The sequence below is a fragment of the Oryctolagus cuniculus genome, chromosome 6, assembly GCF_964237555.1.
Source record: "Oryctolagus cuniculus chromosome 6, mOryCun1.1, whole genome shotgun sequence".
Classification (NCBI taxonomy): Eukaryota; Metazoa; Chordata; class Mammalia; order Lagomorpha; family Leporidae; genus Oryctolagus; species Oryctolagus cuniculus.
This window is the reverse complement of record NC_091437.1, coordinates 104755405-104771351: the sequence shown is the minus strand read 5'-3', so window position 1 is coordinate 104771351 and position 15947 is coordinate 104755405.

Genomic DNA, 15947 nt, shown 5'->3' with positions numbered 1-15947 from the left:
ACAGGTCATACAGTCCTGAAAAGTTGTGACTATTATACTTCATTATGTATCTAGTAGCTTTGGGCTCAAGTTCATGGGTAAATAAATAAGTCACTAGATTATAAGTGCAGTCTGAGTGGTAGACCACCAATGTACATCTTTATAGAATGCCCAGAACTGTTTTATGATTATTCATTAAACTGAATTGTTCACTATATTCCTGAATCTGTATATAGGAAATATAAAAAATATGTATACCTTAAGTAAAATTAAAAAAGCATATGCTATACATAAGATTAAACAAGTCCTTTATATAAACATTCAACAGAATTATCATTAAAAATAAATAAACTGCATTATTCAAATTTAATGGGCATAAAATTTTCCATCCACTTATATGTTATAGGTTTCTCTAGTTTTTAAATGTTTGTGTGGCCATTATTATTTATGCTCCTATTTCAGGTGAAATATTTGTTAAATATCTCAATTTTTAGCAGCAAAAGTCATGATCCAAGTGAAAATAAGATTTAGTCATATACTGTGTGACAAAATTAGGTATGTATATTCAAGAACAATAAGAAATGCTGACCAATTACTTTGCAACCATTAGGTAAAGGCAGGGTGAAATGAGAAAAAAAGCATGTGGGTGTTTAACATTAATATTTTAGTTACGGTTGGTTGATAGACTTTGGGATATTCCTTATTGTATTAAAATTAAGTGAGTTAAGTGAAAGAGTGGAAGTGGGTCATTCCACAGATGGATGATAATAGTGCATTATGATTTATTCAATTTTGTTTACTTGAATTGTTAAGGAGTGAATGGAAAGAGTCTGTCAGTGTTTTTTTTTTTTTTTAAGATTGTATTTATTTGAAAGAGTTACACACAGAGAGGAGAGGCAGAGAGAGAGAGAGAGAGAAAGAGAGAGAGAGGTTCACTCCCTGTGGTGGAATGAGAAGACCATGCAAAGATGGCCACTGGCAACGGAGCCTGCCTGGCAACAGGCTGTGATTGGATGGCTTTGGAAACTGCCTGGCAACAGTCTGTTATTGGTTAGGGCATAAACCACCCTTTGACTGCATTGGCTGCCTTGGCTATATAAGCTGCTGTATCAACTGAAATAAACGAGTCTGTAGGCTGCTTGCCTCTAGCCTGCTTTCACCCAACTCCCAGGATCTGTGCTGTGACTCCTCACCTCTTGCCCCCACCGCGCTCCTCCTTTCAGAGCGAATCCACCGCAACAACTCCCCCAATAGGCTGCAACAGCCAGAGCTGCGCTGATTCAAAGCCAGGAGCCAGGAGCTTCTTCCAGAATCTGCTTTTTCATCTCTTCATAGTGGAACAATTGGGATTCTATTTTACTTCCCTTTTCTCTCCTTACTTTCAAGTCACACTTTTCATTCTTTTTTTTTTTTTCTGTTATTTTCTTTTCTCCTTTTCTTTCTTCAATGCTTTCTCTTTCTTTTGCACCTCAGTTTTTCCAGGTTGGCCAATTTCTACCTAACTTATTTCCATTTGAAATAACATGACTGTTCTTATTCCCAGACCTCTTTAAATAGGTTTTCATAAAGATATGTATAGAAAGAATTTGTCTCCAGTGTTCTAGTACTGTGAAGGCAACCACAGCTGAGAGGAAGATAGTACCATTTGTTGAGCAAAATTTAGGCTGCTTAATAGATTAATCAAGGTATATGATGTGAGAAAATTGAACTGATGTCAACTTGGGTAGATAATGAAAAATCACCATGTTTTACAACTGACTTTATTTTTCTGTTTATGCTGTTGTATATATGTTGTATGATATAGAGCTTGCCTCATTATTTGAAACATTAACTTATTTGACAGACTCAGATAGAGATCTTGTATCTACAGGCTCCTCCCCAGTTGCCAGCAATGGCTATGGCAGAAGCCAGGAGCTGAGAATTTAATCCAAGTCTCCTATGAGGGTGGCAGGAATCTAATTATTGAGCAATTATTACTGCCTCCCAAGGTGTGCTACGGCAGGAAGCTGAGTCAGGGTCCAGAGGTGGAACATGAACCCAGGTACTCAGATATGTGATATGTACATCTCAACAGGTTTCTTAACATCTAGGCCAAATGCTCACCCTGAACTTGCCTTATTTTTCATGTTGACCTGGTGCTTCCTCTCTAGCTAGAAAGACTTGGGCAGCCATGGACTGCTCTGCTCTTCACTTGACTTAGCTGCAAAATGTCAGATAAACTGGGTCTTTACAGTCAATGAGTTTGTAGTTCTTCATAAATATAACCCATTTGTTATTTTCTCTCTTTAGGGGGTTGTATGTGTGATTGAAAAGCTGATATATTTTAAAAATTTAACTGACCTGTAATATTAAAGGGCACCATGTGATGTTGATTTAAAACTGGCCATGCTTTGCATAACTCTCTCTAAAGAAAGAACACAAGTGAGAATCTCTTAATAAATCAGTATTGCTTTGTGGTTATGGATGTTTGGCAGTGTGTCTTCACGCTATAGCATATAATAGTAAAACCTAGAGCAAAAAGCTGAATAACACTGTATTTTTTTCAGCTAGCAACAAATGGTACAGAAACATACCCAGCAGCTTAGCGAAAGAATAGGTGGAAAAAAATGTACAATTATCATTGAGAGGGGGCTGCACAGGATCTGCCAAGCATAACCATTATAACTTAGCAGGATGACATGAAATGCACATGGACTTTTACCACCGCAGGAATCATTTGAAGGCGGGAAGCTGTCAGGTTTAATGGCTCTGAGTGAATAGGCGAGAGCAAATTCCCTGAACCAGTTAAAATGGCTTTACAAACAGTCACATTTCTCTCTGATATTTCATGTTGGATAGGCTGACAAGGTTGTTCCCTCTGAGAAAACTAAGAAGCTTCATGCTTCTGATTGAAAGCCATCAAGTTAGAGCATGACATTTAAAGACATAAACCCGGGGAGGAAATGTAAATTAGAAAACAAATGTGCTGAAAGATAAGACAATTGAGCATATCTACTTGAACTACTTTGGCTCAGAAGACAATCCATTTACTGTAATGGAATGAGATCAGTGAGTGACAAGGAAAGGGAGCTGAAATGTGGACATAAAGAAAAAAATCCAGGGCAGGTGTTTAGCCTAGCAGTTAGGATATCCACATTTCATGTTGAAGTGTGGAGTCTGATTCTTCGCTATACTTTCTGAGTCTAACTTCACACCGCTACAGACCCTGGAGGCAGCACTGATGGTTCAAGCAACAGGGTCCCTGCACTAGCTCTAGCCTACTCTGGACCTATTTGGGGAGTCAACCAGTGAAGGAGAGCTCTCTCTCTTTCTTTAAAATAAATGCATTTTTTAAATTTTTAAGAAAAGGGTCTAACTTTTGGTTTAGTTACTTAAAATGGATTCCAAAAAGTTAAAGGAAGCAACTAATAAATCAGGAGAGGGTATTGATTTTTGATACAAAAACAAATTAGATTACCTGATAGGCTGCTTAAAAGGAATCCAATTTCTACTGTGTCTACATTGCAGCTTACATTTAGAACTTATTTGTTTTATAAACTTCAGTTTCTCTTCCTACCCCCTAAATTAATGTTAGTAAGATCACTACCCAGAGCTAAGAAAAATTCTTCTGTTATGATTCAATATGAAATTGTATTTGTAATAAATATAACTAGGTTAACCAACACATAGAGGATAGCTTGAAAAATTGTCATAAAATGAACACACTCGTATAAGTACCACCTGGATAAAGAAATAGAACATTCCTCCTATTGCAGAAGTTCTCCCCAGGCATTTTCCAGGAATAACTTCCCACCCTCTGCTGTAAGGTAATCTGCTGATTTTTAATGGATTGGATTTTCCTGTTTTTACTCCATATTATGTTCAATTCACATGTATTGCTACATGTAGTAGTTTATTTTATTCTTTCTAATATTCCATCATTTGCACGTTATCACTATTAATTATTTTATTTATTTTAACCCGTTATTTCAGAATAGCTTTACATTTACAAAAGTTGTGAAGTATTACAGAATTCCCATGTACCTCACACCCATCTTCCCCTTTTCTTAACATCTTATAGTAGTCATTATATATTGTCACAATTATAGACCACACCTAGCTTCCCCTACTATTCACACCTATATTAGTGTAATATATTTGTCACAACTAATGAATCACACCCATTTTCCCTATTTTTAAATCAAGTCACTCTCTATTTCTCCCTCCCACCACCACCTCCCTCCAGTCATCCACATCCTGTTTTTCAAATTCAGATGTTCTTTTTTTAAGCTTCCTCAAATGAGGAAGAACTTAAGGTATTTTTGTGTCTATGTTTGGTTTATCTCACTTAATATGCTATCTTCCAGGGGCCAGCACTGTGGCATGGCAGGTAAAGCCACCGCTTGCAGTGCCAGCATCCCATATGGGTGCCCAGTTCAAGTCCCAGCTTGTCCACTTCCCACCAACTCTCTGCTATGGCCTAAGAAAGCAGTGGAGGATGGCCCGAGTCCTTGGGCCCTTGCACCAATGTGGGAGACCCGGAGGAAGCTCTTGGCTCCTGGCTTTGGATTGGCCCAGCTCTGGCCATTGTGGCCCTTTGGGGGAATGAACTAGTAGATGGAAGACTCTCTCTGCCTCTGTCTCTCTGTAACTCTGCCTTTCAAATAAAAAAAAAAAAAAATTCTGTCCTCCAGTTCCATCTATTCTGCTGACAGGATTTCATTCTTTTTATGGCTGAATGGTATTCCATTTGTATATATATCACATTTTCTTTATCCATTCATCTGATGATAGGCACCTTGGTTAATCTCACATCTTGGCTATTGTAAACAGTGGTGTTATTAACATGGAAGAGTAGGTATCTCTGATAAAATGATTTCATGTCTTTTGGATATATAGCCAGTAGTTGGATTACTGGATCATATGACAGTTCAATTTGTAATTTTCCATAGTAGCTGTACATATTTACATTCCTGCCAACAGTGTACAAGAATATACCTTTCTCCACATCATCACCACCATTTGTTAATTTCTGTCTTTTTGATAATAGCCATTCTGACCAGGGTGAGGTGTGGTTTTGATTTGCATTTCCCTGGTGGCTAGTGATTCTGAGCATTTTTTTCATATATTCATTGGCCATTTGCATTTCTTCTTTTGAGAACTGTGTATGCAGGTCTTTGCCTATTTTGTAACTGGATTAGTTGCTTTATGTTGAGTTTTTTTGTGTTGGATAAGCATTTAGGCTTTCAGTTGTGGACCACTTTGAAGGACACTATCAGTCCTTTCTAGCTATGTCTTCCATCTGAACATTTTCATATGGTGAACTGGGCTTCCTCACAATATTGTGGTGTGTCCCAAGAAGGAAGAGCCAGAGTAGATAGGCATTCCTAAGACCTAAGTGTGGAAATTTTAAAATGTGTCTTCTTCAAAGTGGTCATAGGCTCAGCATGAATTCTACAGAAGGGGAGATTAGTCACTGTGTGTAAAGTGGGAAGGGCAGAATGTTGCTCCATGAGACTTCTGAAAATTTTACGGAACTTCTAAGTTCTTCAGGCACAACTCACTACACCAAAGGTTTGTAGGCCAAAGTGGTGGCCAATGTTGACTTTCTTTTTCTCTTGGAATCTTGGCTCCTCAAAACCTGTTTCATTTTCCAATATGCCAATACCTCCAAAAGGAACTTTACATTTCCCCACATTTATAGGAATTCTTGGCCACAGGAATTGTTTAACACTGGATGCTATGCCTATGTTCAAAGAAAACCATTAGAAATTTCTCCTAATGGGAGAATCACATGTTTCTCTCTCCAATGCTTTAATGACTTTCTATCATAGGTAAGTTAAATCCAGTATTTTTAACATACTGTGAAATCTTGAATGGGCTCATTTGTATGTTCCCTTTGTAGATGAAAATTTGTGACAGACCAGTTAAACAGGTAAGGAAAAATTCATTCAAACCTATTTCAATAGGGGAGCGATAATGAACAGAATTCAGTTGAAACAAAAGGTGGGAGAGTTCTAAGCACTACAATTAGCTAGTGGACAAGTACTGGAAGACATTAAAGGGAAGGTCGGTTGATGTGATTAAGCCCTTTGTGTTTGATAAAGGTTCCTTATTGAAATTAGATTCTTTGCCTCCCATAGTCACTGAGATATAAGCACACTCTCTTTCATTAATAATATTACAAAGGGCTGGCTCTCAGGCCCTTGAGAAAGACATTTATGGGTTATAGGGGTTATAGAAGATTTGCAGTTCTGTCTGGGGAAGGATGTAAATTCCAAGTTTTCTAGAATAAGTGCTATAAGGGAGATCAGGCCTCTATAGTCAGCAGGAAATCTGTCTAAAGTTAGACTAAGTTCAGTAGAGTTATTAAGACCCTCCTGATCACTCTCCAGCTTCATTTCGTTGCTTCAGACTTTGCCTGTCTCTTTGTCTCTTCTCTTCCTCCTCCTCTTCCTTCTCTACCTCTCTTTTTCTTTCTCTCCCTTCCACCAGTACAACAGTGTTCACATTTGCTGTTCTCTCTGTTTTAAACTCTCCTTACAAATGTCTTTATTTAGATTTTTCCTACATGATCTGTGTTTCTATAAATACATTATTTTCTTGAAAGACTTTTTAGGCACATTAATTTAAATAAAGTGGTTCTGTTTTAGATATAGGTATATAAGCAATTGTGAAATTACTTGGTTTAAGTTTTCTCATTTACCTTGATAAACAAAGAGAGCAAGGATTATGATTATTTGCTCAACATCTAGAATACTATATGCAATGCAAAAGGTAAACATGCTTTGTTAACATAAAACCATGAAGTCTCATTACTTCATCAAGGTGATCAAGGTCAGTATCTCAAGTCAGGTTGATATTACATCTCTTTAATATGATGTAATAAGAATGGCACTTCACCTCTTTGGTCTTTGTTCCTCAAACATATAGATAGTCTCAGTCTAACGAAGAAATGCAAATCAGCAAAATCTCAGTTGAGGAGTATGCTACAATACACTTGGGTATTATTTCTCAAAACTGTCAAAGTCATCAAACAAAAGTGTGAGGAACTGTCACAGCCAAGAGGAGTCTATGGAGACATGATGACTAAATTTAATATACTATTCTGGATGGGATCCTAGAACTGACAAAGGATATTAGGCCAAACCAACGAAATATCAGTAAAGTATGGATATTAGTAATACTGCATCACTACTAGCTCATTAATTTTGAAAAATATATACTGATTTAAGAGAATCATAGAGAACACTGGGTATGGAGGAGTATATAGGAATTCCTTAATATTTTGACATTTTAAAAATTAATTATTCTAAAATAGAAAGTGTATTTAAGAAATACAGTCTCAAACTCAATTGTTTCCTGAGCACAGTCCTATGCCTAAAGATATAGAGTTATAAAATAGTTGAATTTGAATGGACTTTAAGGATCTCATGATCCCAATTTTTCATTTTACTCACAAAGGATCTATGGTACAATGACATTAAATGACTTTATGAAGACAATTTAGCCACCAAGTTAAATACTTAAGACAGGACCTAAGATATTATTATTCTTTGTACAATATTCTACCCTATAAAACTTTTTGCCTCTTCAGATAAATTATAATTCCTTGGACAAAATGCAGTCATCTCCAATTCATAAAACTTATAAATACAATGACTGTCCAGCAACTTATATTTTTATTATAACTTTGATGTTGATTTCAAGTAGTATCACCAAATCTCAAAATTAGATATTAAAATACACATCATCTTCTAGGATTTACACTGCCTAAAAGGACAACCTGATCAAATTAGCTTAAAGCAACAACAACAAAATAACTATCTCTCAGAACAATCTATTTAGCACAGTTTATGGTCCCAGGGTTGATCAATTGAATGGAACAATGAGAACCTTCTTAGAAGCCCAGCCATCTGGCTTTCCCAACATGTCCCTTTGGCCTTAATAGTGCTCGATGCCTCTCGTTAGCAAATCATTAGCAAAAGACATGTTATTATCATAAATTGTTTAGCCCAGTTAATATTCAGCTTCTGGGCCTGGGGAAGAGCCCAACATTCAGGATTTGCTCAGGTACAAGGCCATCTATGTATAACAAATACATACACTCTCTCTCTTTACATGCATAGATTTATGCTGCATTTAGCTCTGTAATTTGGTATATAACTATATATAACTATGCAACTCTCTTAAATATACATATACACACAGATTGTACTTATTACAGTGTGCTATGTAGATTTAACTCAAAATTTTCTATGAAGATTAATTATATGAGCTGAAAATATAAAGAAAATTATATTTAAATAAAAATGGAACCAATATAAAAGTTCAATTAAAGTATTGTGTTAACAAACAGGCTTCCATAGCCTTGGCAACTCATGACAAGAGCCTAGGGTGATTATTGACGCCATAAACAAGAGTGTCAATTGTTAAATCGACAACAGGAGTCACTGTGCATTTACTCCCCATGTAAGATGTCTGTCCTTAATGTGTTGTACTATGTGAATCAATGGTATAACTAGTAATCAAAGAGTACTTTACATTTTGTGTTTCTGTGTGGGTGCCAACTGTTGAAATCTTTACTTAATATATACTAAATTCATCTTCTGTATATAAAGATAATTGAAAATGAATCTTGGTGGGCCGGTGCTGTGGCTCACTAGGCTAATCCTCCACCTGCGGTGCTGGCACCCCAGGTACTAGTCCCGATTGCTCCTCTTCCAGTCCAGCTCTCTGCTGTGGCCCGGGAAGGCAGTGGAGGATGGCCCAAGTGCTTGGGCCCTGCACCCACATGGGAGACGGGGAGAAAGTACCCAGCTCCTGGCTTTGGATCGGCGCAGAGCCGGCCGCAGCGCCGGCCGCAGCGGCCATTAGAGGAGTAAACCAACGGAAGGAAGACCTTTCTCTCTGTCTCTCTTTCACTGCCTATAACTCTCTCTCTCACCGTCTAACTCTGCCTTGCAAAAAAAAAAAAAAAAAAAAAAAAAAAGAATCTTGATGTGAATGGGATGGGAGAGGGAGCGGGAGTTGGGATGGTTGAGGGTGGGAGGGAAGTTATGGGCGGGGGAGCCACTTTAATCCAAAAGCTGAACTTTGGAAATTTATATTTATTAAATAAAAGTTTAAAAAGGAAAAGAAACATGAATTCTTGGCTTACAAAAACACGGTACAATCAAGATTTGACTGTGAGATATTAACTCAATAAAAAATTCAGTTGTTTAATAACTAAAGTGAAAACAAATATTGTGTTTATTAGCCTCTTCAGCCTAATTGCTTAGAGTAAAATCCTATCTCTGCAATCAATTGCTGTGTATTCTGTGACATGTTGCTTAGTTAACCTCTCTTTGTTCCTGGTCTGCTAAAAGAAGATAAAATGTACAGGGCGGGGCTGTGGCATATGGGTAAAGCAGCTGCCTGCTGTGCTGATGTCCCATCTAGGGCACCGGTTCAAGTCCCAGCTGCTCCACTTCCAATCCAGCTGCTCCACTTCCAATCCAGCTCTCTGCTGTGGCCTGGGAAAGCAGGGAAAGATGGCCCAATTCCTTGGGCCCCTGCACCGTGGGGGAGACCTTCAGGAGGCCCCTGGCTTCGGATCAGCACAGCTCCGGCCATTGCAGCCATCTGGGGAGTGAACCAGTGGATGGAAGACCTGTCTCTCTCTCTGCCTCTCCTCTCTCTCTGTAAATCTGACTTTCAAATAAATAAATAAATAAATAAATAAATTTTAAAAAAAGAAGATAAAATATGTATCTCTACTGTAGAAGTAGACATAAAATGAGGTAATACAATTCAAGTGCTCTAACTAGTGCCTGGCTATTTTTATAATTTAGTAATATTTCCACTGAAATATTCATACTTATTCCTCTGAGAATATTATTCCTACGTTTTTATGTAGTTTATTTTTTACTGACCAAACAAAAAAATTATCTCATACATTATTCTTAAGCATATGAGAACAAAAGGAAAAAACGAATACTAAAATTTTTAAATGTTTACAGTTTGATGAATTTCAGTGTTTCAGAATCCAGAAGAAGAGTAAAATTGACTTAACATTTGAAGATTAGCTTTTATAGGATAAAACTGACAACATTGGAAAGAGAACATTATTATTAGCACTGTGCTTCTTGTAGCCCAGTCTCTACAAGTGGGGTGACATCTAGTTCACAGCACATTTCTTAGTGCCTTCCAGGTGTTAATAATTCTGCTTTTTATTTTTATTTATTTTAATTTTATGTTTTAAAGATGTATTTAATATATTTTGTGAAAGGCAGAGTTACAGAGAATTATAGAGACAGACAGAGGAAGAGACAGAGAGAGAGAGATGTCTTCTATCAGCTGGTTCACTCCCCACATAGTCACAACTACAAGGGTTGGGCCAGGCTGAAGCCAGGAGCCAGGAGCTTCTTGTGGGTCTATCATTTGGGTGCTGAGGCCCAAGGACTTGGATCATCCTTTGCTGCCTTCCCAGGTAAATTAGCAGGGAGCTGGAACAGAAATAGAACAGCTGGGACGTGAATCAGCACCCTTATGGGATGCTGGTGCTGCAGGTGGCAGCTTAACCTGCTACACCACAGTGCCAGCCCTCTGTTTTTTATTGTAGGGAATTAAGGAGCATGTACAAAAGTGAATTGACTGTTACAGTCATAAAACCTGTGAATGCTCAAGTCTCCGATATAAAATGGTACAGCTCAGACAGCCGTCTGAGTCTCAGGGTTCTGCATCTATGGATCCTAACAACTCATGGATGAAAAGTATTTGGAAAAAGAGCCTCTGTACTGAATGGTACAGATGGTTCTTTCCTTCCCATTATTCCCTAAACGTAACAACTATTTACATAACATTTAATCTGTAATATGTATTCCAAGTAATCTAGAAATGATTTAAAGTGTACAAGAGGATGTGGATAAATTATACTTGCAAGCATCATGCCATTTGATATAAAGCACTTGAATATCCTTGGTTTTTGGTGTCTGTGGGGATCCAGGAGCCGATCTGCTATGGGTACTAAAGGATGACTGGACAACATATGGGTTAATGGGGATGCAGAAATGAAAATGAGTGTAGTTCACATTCACACAGGATGGGAAATATTGGGGATGATGATCCTACTCCACAATAGTGTTTTGTAACTAATCTCTACCAAGTGCCAGGGAAACCCATTGGACAGAAGTGCTGCTGTCCAAATTCAGTCATCGGACCTGCATATTGAGTTCAGCAAAATATTTGACAGAGGTTGCTTTCAGCAATGCATCAAGGGGCTGGTGGTAGGTGAGTAGTGATGAATGTCTGTGCTTTTCTGATGATTACACAGGAGTTTTGCTAGAAAGATTTTGTGCTTTAGGATCAGGTCTGGACAGTCATGAGTCAGCACCCATCTCAGCAGGACAAACCTTGATAGTGGCAGCTAGGAGTTGTGTCTCTGCCTTCCAACTTCCTGGGCTTAAATGCTGATTCTGCACATCACTTTCTAGCTGACAGATCTTAGAAAATCATTTGAAACATCTTTGCTTCAATATCCTCATCTGTTTTTAAGTAATAATATATATGTAATAGGGTAGTTGTAATGGATAATAAATAGTTATACCTCTCTCTCTCTCTCTGAGATCATGTCTGGCACAAAAGAAATACTCAGTATCTGTTATCACATTTTTTATGAGAAATCCTATTCCGTCTTCATTTTTCCCAGAAAACTCAGAGAAGTGAAGATGTCAAGGTCTTTTAGAATACTAGGGATCTTAAAGAGTGTCTTCCAGACAAGGAGGCCTAGGTAAAATATTGCTCCCATATCCATGTAAATGGAGTCCTCTTCAGATCTAATAAAAGCTGTACCCTTTAAGGCTATCTCTTTCTGGTCCTTTTAATCTGCTCTAGCATAGAAGACAGATCTATATTTAAATAAGGCATTTAATCTTTGGGAGATGTAGTTAGAAAAGCCAACTTGTGTAAAGGCTGCTACCTGACTCACTGGTGCAGCATTCTAATAAAGTGAACCCTTCCACCCAGACCACAGGGGTTGGGAGAGAGCAGTCAGCATTCTCGTAGGATTAGCCATCAAGTTATTGACTGCATTGTCCAATTTGACCTTTGTGAGCCAGATCTCAAAGCACTGTGGTGTGATTAGGTGTTCTGTTATTTTCCTTAAGTGGAATGTTTTAATGTTTGAAAAAGAATTTCCTTGATAAAAGCTATTAGTTGGAGCTTTGTGCCCAGCACAAAGAGGTGGGCAAGGCAGACACATCACAAGTTGATTTTGATAAGTAAGGAACAAATTTGCTTTGATTACTAAAAACAAATTGGTTTTGATAATCATAATGCGCTTATATTAAAGCAGGAAAGCATATAGCTGTTTAACCACATCCAAAATTAGCACATTAAATGAGTAGGCATTCCTCATCACTGGCTGCTATAATGTAAAGGCAAACTTAGTATGGCGTTTTCTGCTGATATAATTTTTTAACTTTATAAATATTGAAAACAAAGCAAAGCTTCTAACTGCCTCCTGCTGTAAATGATGGCAATCAATCACTGGAAAGTAGATGGGGTCATCTGCAAAGGGGCCAGAAAAGATCAATATGGTCTCCTAGCAACAGACCTGCATGCCGTGAGACGCTGCAGCCTTCTGGGACCCTTCATTCCCCCCACATGACCCAGTACACGATGGCAGGGTCATTCTCTGCATTTCCATAAAGCCAACTTGCAGCACATTATCTCTCAAAGACAAAGGTGTCCTCACTTATCGAATAAATATGAGGGGAGATGAGCACCTAATGCAGAAGAGAGAGTTAATTAAATTATATCTTTGGCAAGCAATTCATGATTTGACCTACATAGCATCATACAAGCTAAAATTGGAATTACAAAGAAAATCAAATGCATCTGTTCACCTAATTCAAATAACAGAAATTAACATATTATTAGAGTCATCAGGCTCTAGAGTCTGGTAGTGTTTATTTTTGTTATTTATTCTAATCATAATTGATCTTTTATATGATGATCAAAGTAATTTGTAGATAAAGTGCCCAGTTATTTTGACCTTAGCCTAATTTTTTTATGATTTTATTTATTTTCATTTGCATACATTTCATATATACAACATTAGGAACAAGTAATTTTTCCCACTGCACTTGCCCTCTCACCCACTCTCCTACCACTCTTTCTTTTCCCTTTCCTGTTCCCTTCCTTGTTTTATTATATGTTTTGTTTCAATTATTTTCTTAAGAATTATTTTATTTATTTGAAGGACAGAGTTAGAGAGAGAGGTAGAGCCAGAGAGAGAGATCTTCCACTCCACTGGTTCACTCCCCAAATGACCGCAATAGCCAGAGCTGAGCTGATCTTAAGTCAGGAACCAGGAGCTTCCAAATCTCCCACATGGGTGCAGAAGCCTAAGGAACTGGGGCCATCTTCTACTGCCCCAGGCCATAGCAGAGAGCTGGATCGGACGAGGAGCAGCCGGGACTCCAACTGGCGCCAATATAGGATGTGGACACTACAGGCTGGAGCTTTAACGCACTGTGCCACAGAGTTGGCCCTGCTTCAATTATTTTTTAAAACCTTCCAAAGCATACTCATTTTTATTAAAGATGACAAAGACAAACATAAGAAAATAGTTATAATACAGCATGGTCTATACAAGATAAATTCAGTAATATGATCTCCAAAGGAACAGGTTACCCAGGCAGCCTTGAGGGAGGTAGATGAGGTAATGTTTCTGTAAGATTTGATTATGAACAATCTCTTTTTTTTTTTTTTAGCAGTAAACTTTATTATCCTCTGGAACTAGTTTGTCTGGTTTCATCTCCTAGATCCAAAACTAATGAGCTGTTTAACTAGTACACTACTTAGCATCTTGGTGTGTTGGTTTCCTCATCTGTGTAACAGGAGTTAAATAGTTGTTCTAAGTGTGTGCAGAGAACGTATAAAAATATCTGACATAGTTAACTCAACAAATGCTTTTTTCCATGATTAGCCTTAAGAATAATTGCCGCAGGCGCCGCGGCGCACTAGGCTAATCCTCCACCTAGCGGCGCCTGCACACTGGGTTCTAGTCCCGGTTGGGGCACCGGATTCTGTCCCGGTTGCCCCTCTTCCAGGAACAGCTCTCTGCTGTGGCCAGGGAGTGCAGTAGAGGATGGCCCAAGTGCTTGGGCCCTGCACCCCATGGGAGACCAGGAGAAGTACCTGGCTCCTGCCATCGGATCAGCGCAGTGCACCGGCTGCAGCGCTCCGGCCACGGCGGCCATTGGAGGGTGAACCAACGGCAAAAAGGAAGACCTTTCTCTCTGTCTCTCTCTGTCACTGTCCACTCTGCCTGTCAAAAAAAATAATAGCCAATAAATGCTAATTTCATGTATTAATTCAATTAGTATTTTCCAGAAGTTTATTTTCTCAGGCCCTGCTCCAAGCCTTGATTCCATGACAGAAAGCATGAGATGAAGTACATGATTTTATGAAGATTACATTTCTGAGATCAACTCAATTTAAATTTCATATAGAGCCCTGGGAATGTATTTCTTAAAATTTCAAGTTCTCATCAGCAAAATAATACAGAGGGCCATAAGTAGGCATAGAAGTGATTACTGCACTTTCTAACAATTTTGTTTTGTTCCCAGGAAAAAGAGTAAAAACAATGAAAGTTGGAATTAAACATCTTTTGACCTTGTGCATAGGCTATTGCTTATGTGAGGTAATTTGGTTGCCAGTGAAAGATCTCAGGCACCCAAGTGTTTCTTTAGCCCTGATATTTTTATTGGAAGTTTATTAGCTTGGGATAAAAATTCTGATTCTTGGAATTCATTCTTAACTTATACATTTTCTAGAGAATTCATTTTTTAAAAGATTTATTTATCTATTTAAAAGTCATAGTTACACACAGAGAGAAGAAGAGGCAGAGAGAGAGAGAGAGAGAGAGAATCTTCCATCCACTGATTCACTCCTTACAATGGCTGGAGCTGAGGCCATCCGAAGCCAGGAGTCAGAAGCTTCTTCTGGGTCTCCCACGCAGGTGCAGGGGCCCAAGGACTTGGGCCATCTTCCACTGCTTTCCCAGGCCATAGCAGAGAGCTGGATTGGAAGTGGAGCAGCCGGGACTCGAAAAGGCCCCCATATAGGATGCCAGCTCTGCAGGCGGTGGCCCTGCCCGCTAAGCCACAGTGCCGGCCCCAATAATTCATTTTTTTTTAATTTTTTTTTTTGACAGGCAGAGTGGACAGTGAGAGAGAGAGAGAGAGAGACAGAGAGAAAGGTCTTCCTTTGCCGTTGGTTCACCCTCCAATGGCTGCCGCGGCCAGCGCGATGTGGCCGGCACACCGCGCTGATCCGATGGCAGGAACCAGGAGCCAGGTGCTTTTCCTGGTCTCCCATGGGGTGCAGGGCCCAAGCACCTGGGCCATCCTCCACTGCACTCCCTGGCCACAGCAGAGGGCTGGCCTGGAAGAGGGGCAACTGGGACAGAATCCGGCGCCCCGACCGGGACTAGAACCCGGTGTGCCGGTGCCGCTAGGCGGAGGATTAGCCTAGTGAGCCGCAGCGCCGGCCCAATAATTCATTTTTAATTTGTACATTTAGCTTATTCATTTTCTTGGAATTCAAAATATATAAATTAAACTTAAGAAAGGTTCACTTTTATTGAATTAAAAAATATTTTTTCCATATAATAAAAATAATCCTTTTGGTGTTCGATTGCACAGTATAACAATAGTTAACACTATCATACTGCATTTTTCTAAATAGCTAGAAGAAAGGCTTTTGAATGTTCACACTAAAGTCAGTGCCCATATAGGATGCTGGCACTTCAGGCCAGGGCTTTAACCCACTGTGCCACAGCAGCCAGCCCCAAGCCATAGTTTTTTATTAGTATAGTTTGTAATCAGTCTATCTAATAGGAAGATATTGAGAGCAAGAGGGGAAACAGGTTGGAATGAGATTAGTATTAAAGACAAGAGTAGAAGAAGTAATACTGTTTCTTAAGGATGGGAAGAGCCTTT